The sequence below is a fragment of the Schistocerca gregaria genome, chromosome 9 (genome assembly GCF_023897955.1).
Source record: "Schistocerca gregaria isolate iqSchGreg1 chromosome 9, iqSchGreg1.2, whole genome shotgun sequence".
Taxonomy (NCBI): domain Eukaryota; kingdom Metazoa; phylum Arthropoda; class Insecta; order Orthoptera; family Acrididae; genus Schistocerca; species Schistocerca gregaria.
Window position 1 is genome coordinate 250,438,647 of NC_064928.1, and position 12,252 is coordinate 250,450,898.

Below are 12,252 nucleotides of genomic sequence, written 5' to 3' on the forward strand. Positions count from 1 at the left end.
CTCAGGGATCTACGCCGAATCGCCGTTGAGGAGTGGGACAATCTGGACCTATAGCGCCTTGATGAACTTGTGCATAGTATGCCACGACGAATAGAGGCAAGCGTCATTGTAAGAGGACTTGCTACTGGGTATTAGAGGTTCCAGTGTGTACAGCAATCTGGATCACCACCTCTGAAGGTCTCGCTGTATGGTTGTACAACATGCAGTGGTGTGGGGCGTGTGCCGTTGGAGTGATATGGGCCCCCTGATACGTGTAGATACGACTCTGACTGGTGACACGTACGCAGGTATCCCATCTGATCACCTGCATCCAGTTATGTCCAATTTGTATTCCGATGGACTTGGGCAATTCCAGCAGAACAATGCGACACCCCACACGTCCCGAATTGCTACAGAGTGGCTTCAGGAACACTGTTCTGAATTTAAACACTTCCGCTGGCCACCAAACTCACCAGGCACGAACATTATTGAGCATAGCTGGGATGCGTTGCAACGTGCTTCTCAGAAGACATCTCCACCCCTCATACTCTTATGGATCTATGGACAGCCCTACAGGATTCATGGTGTCAGTTCCCTCCGGCACTACGTCATACGTTAGTCGAGTCCACGTCACGTCGTGTTGCGGCACTTCTGCTTGCTCACGGGGGCCCCAAACGGTATTAGGCAGGCGTACCAGTTTCTCTGGCTCTTCAGTGTATGCTGTTCAAATCTGACGTCATTCTGATCGTTGGTTCTCTTCCTACATCGTTTTGAAACTGCACCTCTAATCCCTGCATACCTGTGGAGAAGACAGTGGGTAAAACATCAGGAGTGAGAAAGGGCTACACCGTGGCTCCCCATACAGCTGGCTGGGTCGATCAGCTCAAAGGGAGTGAAGCATATACCACTTCCAGTATAGGGCGGTGCCCGTGTGCTACTGCACTGACATGTGTTGAAAGCAGTGTACGAGACGAGGACGCCCTCACCACACGAGTCACGCAAGGATCAAATAAAAGAAGGAAACGCGGAATGCGCACGCACTGACCACCGCTAAGATGAGCTGGGGATTTATCCGACCGCAGCACACTTAAAGTGCGGGACCGGTGGGTGCTTTACAGCCGTGCCCGCTCTCAGGGTTACGTAAGCATTGCGGTGCTGGCTGCAGGCCGCTAAAGAGGTTTTCCCGTCGGCAAGGGCGCGCGACGGCGCCGTACTGACAAAACCAGTCGCTGCTTCTCCTCCACAGGAAACAGCCACCTGCAGCGTCCGGTTCCCACGTCACAGCTCAGCGCCGGTCCCAGATCAGACCGGACCAGCTGCTGGTAGCTGAACCGTAAGATTACTACTCGTTCACCAAAGGTTACTAATCTCAATCAATACATAAAATGTAAAGTGGAAACAGTGCCAAGGAGTAGCTGGTGAAACTACACACAATTTTCAGTAATACTCTTTATTCAAATTTGGTGCAAGGCTTTACGATATTTAAAAAAACGACAATCATTTAACAAATAAGTCATAATTTACGATAGGAAAGGACTTTCAAATTATTAGATTATTATTAAAAAAATCACGCCAATAAAAGGCAAGCACAGGCAAGAAACTTTAACATTTACAACGCGACCCTGTACAATATTTCAAGCTCAGCTAAATTACAGGTGAATTTCACTCCATTCATTAAATGGCGCAGAATCCAACTTGTCTGCAAAAGTTCTCAAAAGAGAAAAACCAAAACGCACGAGTCATGCACACGTGGGGGGGACACTGACAGTTAATAACTTTAACATTTCCAAAATACATAAAAAAACAAATTTTACAAATTTCTGCCAGTTAACTTACGGCAAACGCACACGCTCGCCAGGCAGGACTTACAAACTTTTACAACATTCTCCTTTCAAGGCAACAATTTTTACCCGCAATGAAATGGGAAACTTTTACATGGCAAGAAAACACACTAATAACCAACTATCTGTATAAAATACATAAGCACGTTGAGTAAAAGCCTTAAAAGGTATTGAAATGGAAAAACACAGAACAGGTTTTGCTGGTTAGAAACAATATTTAAAAAATCCACTACGACGTACATTAACAACCTTGCTCATTATAGCCAAATATACTTAAACACACATTTACAGCTTCCAGATGAGCAGGAATTCGTTATGCAGTTGACTAGTTCTTACCAATAGGCAACAGGAATTTTTCTTCCTTCTTGGAGTACCTTTTACACGCGAGTATAGTAATACTAGTTATGGCAGGCGAGAGAATGGGTCAGGTCTCCGTGCCTTGCGTTTTAAACAGTGCAGTCATTGGTGCCTTAGACTTTCACAGACATGGCAGAGGCTAACAGTCGAATAAACCCGTAGGCAAGCTGGGAGGGGAAAGAAGTAATCTGAATCATAGATTTACCCCCCCCCCCTTTCGTCCTCAAAAGGGGACAAACGGACCACCATTTCTAATATTACCACCTTCCCGCGGGTAGGCAGACGAGAATAGCGGGAAACCCCCCCAACAAACGGCTGGTATGATTAACAAGAATAAGTAAATTGAATTCAATTAAACTTCATAAAATCTGCTAACAGTGAACACTCAACTTCTGGTGCGTTACGACTCTCAGGACTGAACCAACGCAGCACCTCGAAACGCTCTGCCGAGCCGCCCGCTGCCAGCCGTTTCAACGGACGCAGGGAGGCGCGCCGATGTCCAGAACCTCCTCGACGGTCGACAGCATACGGCCGAACTGCACATTACGCCCCTCGCGGACCCACGCTCAGGAAGATTCCTTTCGCGACGAGCAGCTAACGACCCATACCACGGAGCTTAAGCTTTCGCTGATGCCGTGGCCCGCGTGCTGTCCCTCTAGCACCGGCAGAGATGTCGCTCCTTGATGCCCCGACTGCCAACTCTCCACGAGAGCTCATACAGCCACTTCTTAAACCCACGCGAATAGCAACAGCCCACTTTTCCCCATTCGCGCTAGAGGGAGACACCGAAGCCTTCAATTGCGACAACGGCGCCACCGCCAGAAAATGGAGGGCGACTGCTTCACTCTACGCGCTGCGGCGCGCTTTTCATAGCTAACTTTACTACGGCTCAGTTCTGTTGCAGCACACAGTGTGGCTTTCGGAATATTTCTCGGCCTGACGAAGGAAATACAAGACTTAATAGCTACTAACTCTTTACCCGCGACTTCGGCCACATTCATATGCACTGAAGAGCAAAAGAAACTGATGCATCTGCCTGATATGGTATAGGGCCCTCGCGAGCTCACACAAATGCCGAAACACAACGTCGCATGGACTCGACTAATGTCTGAAGTAGTGCTGGAGGGAATTCACACTATGAATCCTGCAGGCCTGTCCATAAATCCGTAAGAGTACTAGGGGATGGAGATCTCTTCTGAACAGCACGTTGCAAAGTATCCCAGATACTCTCAATAATATTCATGTTTGGGGAGTTTTGGTGGCCAGCGCAAGTGTTTAAACTCAGAAGAGTATTCTGGAGCCACTCTGTAGCAACTCTGGACGAGTGGGATGTCGCATTGTTCTGCTGGAATTGGCCTAGTCAATCGGAATGCACGATGGACATGAATGGATGCATGTGATCAGATGGGATGTTTACGTACGTGTCTAGACGTATCAGGGGTCCCATATCACTCCAACTGCACACGCCACACACCATTACAGAGCCTGCACCAGCTTGAACAGCTCCCTGCTGACATGCAAGGTCCATTGATCCATGAGGCTGATTCCATACCCGTACACGCCCGTCCCCTCGATCCAATTTGAAAGAGTGTCATCTGATCAGTTAATATGTTTCCGTTCATCAACAGTCCAATGTCGACAAAGGAAAGGGGTAAGGCTTTGTGCCGTGCAGTCACTAAGGGTACACGAGTGGGCCTTCGGCTCCGAAAGGCGATATCGATGACGTTTCGTTGAGTGGTTCGCACGGAGGCACTTGTTGAAAGCACAGCATTGAAATCTGTAGCAATTTGCAGAAAGGTTGCTCTTCTGTCACGCTGAACGATTCTCTTCAGTCGTCGTCGGTCACATTATTGCAGGATCTTTTTCCGGCAGCAGCGATTTCGGAGATTTGATGTTATACCGAATACCTGATATTCACGGTACACTCGTGAAATGGTCGTAAGGGAAAATCCCCAAATGATCGCTACCTCGGAGATGCTGTGTCCCATCGCTCGTGCGCCGACTGTAACACCACTTTCAAACTCAATTAAATCTTGATAACTTGCCGCTGTAGCAGCAGTAGCCGATCCAAGAACTGCGCCACGCTCTTGTCGTCTGCCGCAGGTTAGTTACGTTTAAGTAGTTCTAAGTCTAGGGGACTGATGACCTCAGATGTTGAGTCCCACAGAGCTCAGAGCCATCTGAACCATCTGAACTTGCCGTCTTCTATAGGCGTCGCCGACATAAGCGCCGCATTCGGCCTGTTTACACATCTCTGTATTTGAATACGTGTGCCTATACCAGTTTCTTTGGCTTCAGTGTACTTCACGTGAGCTTCATAGACATTTCTACACATATTTGTACACACATTTCATCCGTATCACTGACGAACTTCGCCCTGCAGTTTCATCTGAATTCCTGAGTAAACTTACAATTCTACCTGGATAAGAAATGACCAAAAAGTAATCGACAGCCCTTCACAGCCCTTCAAAATTTTACGATAATTCGCCTGTGAAATCCGCGAAAATGCTACCAATTACATAAATTAACTAAACAAACACTGTTTTTGCCTTGTTTCATAAATTTTCTTATGGTTACTGCACAGCCTAGATTTCGGATTATAAACGCATTTTCAAGTACAGTACTGATTACAGAGATGACAATGCAAACATAAAGAAGACTATAAGGCAAATACAGCCATCCCCATCTATCCCCATGTCGCAAGGAGACTTTGACAAGGAACTTAATACAATAAAAACAATAGTGACAAATAATGTATTTGACCATACCACCACTGGCAAAATCCTAGGTAAAAAGATGAAGGAGCAAGAGCAGGTCCCTACTGTACCCAATAAAAAACACAGAAAAACTGGAAAAGAAATTGTTCAGCTTACCTTTTATAGAGAAAACGTCCAACAGGATAAGTAACATTTTCAAGGCAAAGGGTTTCTTTGTCGTTTTCTACGTCCCTCAGACAATAGGTAGTTGCTTGTTCAATGCAAACGGCAAACAACGAGCCATCACAAAAATTTGGGTTCATAAAGATAATTGGACAGACGGGGAGGTCAATCTGCACGAGGCTCAAGGAACATCATAGAAGCTAGAGACTTAAGAAACCTGACTCAGCCTTTGCGGAACACTGCCTTAACGAAGACCACAAATACATGATGGATCTACAAGTATTGCACACAGAGGAAAAGGGGGATAAACTCAGCCAGTTAGAAATTTTAGAAATAAAAAACAGATGGTACTACCGCACGCTTATTATTAAACGATCAAACCGAATTTAATTATTCACCTCTTTTAGATGATATCACAACTCTGGGATAGAAGTAAAATTATGGGCCTCAATCCATCAGTAGATAAATTGTTCTTGGTTGATGCATAACTTTATTCCTAGGTATGTTTAGTCATGGTAGTGTAATTGCTGAATTGTGTATTCCATATGTAATTTGTCAAAAATGGTCATTGAAGTAATTTTGCGTTAAACCAAGGATCGATACATTAAGCTGTTGAGAAGACTATGTTTGCCTTATGATCATGTTTGTCTTTGCATCATCGTCTTTGGAATCAGTACTATGCTTGACTGGTTCAAATGGCTCTGAGCACTATGGGACTTAACATCTATGGCCATCAGTTTCCTAGAACTTATAACTACTTAAACCTAACTAACCTAAGGACATCACACAACACCCAGCCATCACGAGGCAGAGAAAATCCCTGATCCCGCCGGGAATCGAATCCGGGAACCCGGGCGCGGGAAGCGAGAACGCTACCGCACGACCACGAGATGCGGGCAACTGTGCTTGAAAATGGGCTTATAACTGGAAACCTAAGTTGTGCTGTGGCCATAACAAAATTCGTGAAACAATACAGAAAACAGTTTCTGTTTGGTTAATTTACAGTGTTTCACCAAGAACCCACAGTTGATTTAGCTAAAATAATTTTCATAACATTTACGCAGCTGTAACTAAAAAACGGGAAGTATTAGTAGGATGAAAACTGAAGGACAACAGGATTGTTTCTTGCTGAGTCTTTTGACATACAATTAATTATATTAGCTCTGACGTTGACGTCATTGCAAGTGTTTTGTCAAGAACCTAAATTACATTTTGTATGCCTGTCCATACTTGGAATCTACACACTGGCTGAGGTGTTTGAAACTTTAAGTACACATTAACAACTCGTGTACCTAAAAAGTCGACTACGATCATCTTATTTCAGCCACAGGTTTTTATCCTAGAAATGTTTACATATGATAATCAAAACTATAGTTATTTTTTATAATTAATCAGAATGTATTTTCCTTTCCGTTGATAGTAAAACAGCGGATGTACTCCATCTTCCTGCAAATGGTACCCTGAAAAAACCGAAAAACCTCTCAGATCTCTAGCTGAAATATATTTTTTGTGCATAAAATAAAAGTCAGAAAACTTAATTCTCGGGAAACTCAATTCAAAATTATATTTTATCTATAACTCGTCTCTGTTGTTCCTAATGCACTCCAGCTGCACATAATCTTCCTGGTTTACACTTTCCTCATCTTCTCTCTTTCTTCTATTTTTTCCTCTTTCCTCTTAAGTTCCGTCAAAGACCCACTGTTCAGCTTCCGCCATTCTAATGGAATCAGTTACCAACAGTGACTGTCTGATACTGAACCCAGAATATATTCGTAGCAACTCTACAATTACACACCTGCTAACTGACCGACATTAAAACAAATTCCGTGCATAAAAATAAGTTTCGACAATTGCAAAAGAGCAGCCACTAAAACTACAGGAAAGTTTATAAGGAAAACATTTTCGAGGACCAAAGATATACAAAGCAAACATAAGAGCATCGCAAGATCTTTAAGTAGATTTTAAAACAACTTCCTAATGTCCGAATCCCCCCCCCCCCCCCCCAACCACTCACCCCTGAAGCATGGACCTTGCCGTTGGTGGGGAGGCTTGCGTGCCTCAGCGATACAGATAGCCGTACCGTAGGTGCAACCACAACGGAGGGGTATCTGTTGAGAGGCCAGACAAACGTTTGGTTCCTGAAGAGGGGCAGCAGCCTTTTCAGTAGTTGCAAGGGCAACAGTCTGGATGATTGACTGATCTGGCCTTGTAACAATAACCAAAACGGCCTTGCTGTGCTGGTACTGCGAACGGCTGAAAGCAAGGGGAAACTACAGCCGTAATTTTTCCCGAGGGCATGCAGCTTTACTATATGGTTAAATGATGATGGCGTCCTCTTGGGTAAAATATTCCGGAGGTAAAATAGTCGCCCATTCGGATCTCTGGGCAGGGACTACTCAAGAGGACGTCAATATCAGGAGAAAGAAAACTGGCGTTCTACGGATCGGAGCGTGGAATGTCAGATCCCTTAATCGGGCAGGTAGGTTAGAAAATTTAAAAAGGGAAACGGATAGGTTAAAGTTAGATATAGTGGGAATTCGTGAAGTTCGGTGGCAGGAGGAACAAGACTTCTGGTCAGGTGAATACAGGGTTATAAATACAAAATCAAATAGGGGTAATGCAGGAGTAGGTTTAATAATGAATAACAAAATAGGAGTGCGCGTAAGCTACTACAAACAGCATAGTGAACGCATTATTGTGACAAAGCCCACGCCTACCACAGTAGTACAAGTTTATATGCCGACTAGCTCCGCAGACGACTAAGAGATTGATGAAATGTGTGATGAGATAAAAGAAATTATTCAAATTGTAAAGGGAGACGAAAATTTAATAGTCATGGGTTACTGGAATTCAACAGTAGGAAAAGGAAGAGAAGGAAGCGTAGAAGGTGAATATGGAATGGGGGTAAGGAATGAAACAGGAAGTCGCCTGTTAGAATTTTGCACAGAGCATAACTTAATCATAGCTAACACTTAGTTCAAGAATCATGAAATAAGGTTGTATACATGGAAGAACCCTGGAGATACTAGAAGATTTCAGACAGATTATATAATGGTAAAACAAAGATTTAGGAACCAGGTTTTAAATTGTAAGACATTTCCAGGGGCAGATGTAGACTCTGACAACAATCTATTGGTTATGAACTGTAGATTAAAACTGAAGAAACTGCAAAAAGGTGGCAATTTAAGGAGATGGGACCTGGATAATTTGACTAAACCACAGGTTGTGTACAGTGTTTCAGGGAGAGCATAAGGGAACAATGGACAGGAAGGGGGGAAAGATATACAATAGAAGAAGAATGGGTACCTTTGAGAGACAAAATTCAGCAGAGGATCAAATAGGTAAAAAGACGAGGGCTAGTAGAAATCCTTGGGTAACAGAAGAGATACTGAATTTAATTGATGAAAGGAGAAAATACAAAAATGCAGGAAATGAAGCAGGCAAAGAGCATTACAAACGTCTCAAAAATGAGATCGACTGGAAAAGAAAAAGGGCTAGGCAGGGATGGCTCGAGGACAAATGGAAGGATGTAGAAGCTTATCTTACGAGGGGTAAGATAGATAGTGCCTACAGGTAAATTAAAGAGCCCTTTGGAGAAAAGAGAACCACTTGCATGAATATCAAGAGCTCAGATGGAAACCCAGTTCTAAGCAAAGAAGGGAAAGCAGACAGGTGGAAGGAGTATATAGAGGGTCTATACAAGGGCGATGTACTTGAGGGCAATGTTATAGAAAGGGAAGAGAATGTAGATTAAGATGAAATGGGAGATACGATACTGCGTGAAGAGTTTGACAGAGCACTGAAAGACCTGAGTCGAAACAAGACCCCAGGAGTAGACAACATTCCATTAGAACTACTGACGGCCTTGGGAGAGCCAGTCCTCACAAAACTCTACCATTTGGTGAGAAAAATGGATGAGACAGGCGAAATACCCTCAGACTTCAAGAACAATATAGTAATTCCAATCCCAAAGAAAGCAGGTGTTGACAGATGTGAAAATTACCGAACTATCAGTTAAATAAGTAACAGCTGCATAATACTAACACGAATTCTTTACAGACGAATGGAAAAACTGGTAGAAGCCGACCTCGGGAAAGTTCAGTTTGGATTCCGTAGAAATGTTGGAACACGTGAGGCAATATGACCTTACGACTTATGTTAGAAGAAAGATTAAGGAAAGAAAAACCTACGTTTCTAGCATTTGTAGACTTAAAGAAAGCTATTGACAATGTTGAATGGAATACTCTCCTTCAAATTCTGAAGGTAGCAAGGGTAAAATACAGGGAGCGAAAGGCTATTTAGAATTTGTACAGAAATCAGATGGCAGTTATAAGAGTCGAGGGACATGAAAAGGGAAGCAATGGTTGGGAAGGGAGTGAGACAGGGCTGTAGCCTCTCCCCCATGTTATTCAATATATATATTGAGCAAGCAGTAAAGGAAACAAAAGAAAAGTTCGGAGTAGGCATTAAAATCCAAGGAGAAGAAATAAAAACTTTGAGGTTCGCCGATGACATTCTAATTCTGTCAGAGACAGCAAAGGACTTGGAAGAGCAGTTGAACGGAATGGACAGTGTCTTGAAAGGAAGGTATAAGATGAACATCAACAAAAGCAAAACGAGGGTAATGGAATGTAGTCGAATTAAGTCGGGTGATGCTGAGGGAATTAGATTAGAAAAGAGACACTTAAAGTAGTAAAGGAGTTTTGCTGTTTTGGGAGCAAATAACTGATGATGGTCGAAGTAGAGAAGATATAAAATGTAGACTGGCTATGGAAAGGAAAACGTTTCTGAAGAAGAGAAATATGTTAACATCGAGTATTGATTTAAGTGTCTGGAAGTCGTTTCTGAAAGTATTTGTATGCAGTGTAGCCATGTATGGAAGTGAAACTTGGACAATAAATAGTTTAGACAGGAAGAGAATAGAAGCTTTCGAAATGTGGTGCTACAGAATAATGCTGAAGATTAGATGGGTAGATCACATAACTAATGAAGAGGTGTTGAATAGAATTGGGGAGAAGATGAGTTTGTTGCACAACTTGGCTAGAAGAAGGGATCGGTTGGTAGGACATGTTCTGAGGCATCAAGGGATCAGTAATTTAGTATTGGAGGGCAGGGTGGAGGGTAAAAATCGTAGAGGGAGACCAAGAGATGAGTACACTAGGCAGATTCAGAAGGTTGTAGGCTGCAGTAGGTACTGGGAGATCAAGAAGAACTGAAGACCACAACAATAACAGTTCATTATTGCTGTTTTTGTTTACATAGTGTCATTTTGCCGTTTGGGGATAGTAATGGAGTTACGAGGCTAGAAAATTGAGTGCCAAGAGAAGAAATTTGAACATTTCCGACAAATTCTTCTGTTTGAGATCAGTAGAAGGGTGACTACACCAGGGCCAACCAGATACATTTGCGTCGTGTCTGGGGATAGTGCCATTGGAGAGAGCAAGGCAAGGAAATAGTTTTCTCGTTTTGAGGAGGATCGTTTCGTCCTTAGCGACTCCCCACGTTCCGCAACACCTTCTGAGTTTGACGAAGATCGTTTAAACGCATTAATCCACAATGTTGGACGTCATTGTACTCGAGAACTGGCAAATGTGATGAACTGTGATCTTTCCACCATCGTGCGACTTTCTCGTGCAATGAGGAACGTTTAAAAATCGGGTCTTTAGGGAGCCCATGCTCTAAGCCAAAACCACAAAAATGAGCCTGTGGCGAAATGTGCATCTCTGTTTGCTCGTCATCAAATGGCACGAGAAAAACAATTACCATTCGTATCCTCTGTAGTTACTAGTGACAGAGAAATGGCGTTTTTATGATAATGTAAGGAAAAGAAAGGAATGGTCAACAACTGACGCGCCCTGCAGACGCAGTCTAAGAACGACAAACAGGAAAACTGCAACTCCACGATCCCGCCCGCGCGTGTTCCACTAGACTGACAAGAAACATTACGCAGGAGTTGTGTTGGCAAGTCATTCCGCACCCGCCTTGTTCACGTGATCTTGCGCCCTCTAATTTTTGCGTTCTCTAACGAACAGTTTTCAAGGAACTTCCTTTCCAGGTGAGAATTCACTCCGAACACGGCTCGGCGAGTTCTTCGTCCTAGAACCACGTGATTTGTGCCGTCGCGGAACCGAAAACTAAACACAGCGTTGGCAGACTCTCGTAAATAGTTAAGGAGAATATATTTTTGATGGCTAAAGTCACTATTGTGTGGATCTGTTGTTGTTGTTGGTTTTTTTTTTTTTTCATCTTATGGAAACACACTACGAAATTATACACCAACCTAATACATAAATGAACTAGTGGATAAATGCAGAAGTTCCGTGAGGCTTTTCGAAGATGATGCTGTTACAAACAGAGAAGTCGAGACGCTACAAAAATTGTAGCGAAATACACGAAGACCTGGAGAGAATAAAAAAAAATGTTCAAATGTCTCTGAGCACTATGGGACTTAATATCTCAGGTCATCAGTCCCCTAGACTTAGAACTAATTAAATCTAACTAACCTAAGCACATCACACACATCCATGCCCGAGGCAGGATTCGAACCTGCGACCGTAGCGGTCGCGCGGTTCCGGACTGAAGCGCTTAGAACCACTCGGTCACTGCGGCCGGCTGCAGAAGATCGATATTTGGTGCAAGGAGTGACAATTAATCGTCAGCTTAAATGACTGTAACGAATTCTTAATGGGCACACAAAAAGACCCATTACTTTACCATTACACAGTTTCAGAGCAATAAGTGGAGGCAATCTCATCCATAATATATCTGAGTGTATACGTTCGGAGCTGTTTAAAGTAGAAGTAACCGCACAAAACTAGCTGCAGGAACGGCAGGTATCAGATTGTGATAGACTAGACGCAACCTCAGGATGTGTAGTCCACTCACAAAGGAGGTAGCTTACAAAACATTTGTCGACCAATACTTGAATATCGCTCGGCAGTCTGTAATCTGTACCAGGTAGGACTGAGAGAGGAGGTAAATAACACCCAGAGAAGAGCAGCGCGTCTCATTACAGGTTCATTTACCGAGCGGTAAAGCTCGGTCAACTCCTGTGGCCCACGCTGCAGGAGAGCGGTTCTGCATCACGGTGTGATTTACTCTCAAAGTAGCGACAGCGTTGTCCCTTAGAAGGGTCGGCGACTATTTGCTTTCTCCTTAGCATATCTCGCGAAGGTGTCGGTTAGGGAGATTCGAGT

At 43.6% G+C, this 12,252-nt stretch overlaps 1 protein-coding gene across 2 annotated transcripts in view; it reads left to right on the forward strand.

Annotated features, from left to right (window-relative positions):
• LOC126291606 (uncharacterized) overlaps positions 1-12,252 on the forward strand; it is a 73,502-nt gene that overhangs the window by 19,073 nt on the left and 42,177 nt on the right. The gene's annotated exons all lie outside the window — the stretch shown is intronic.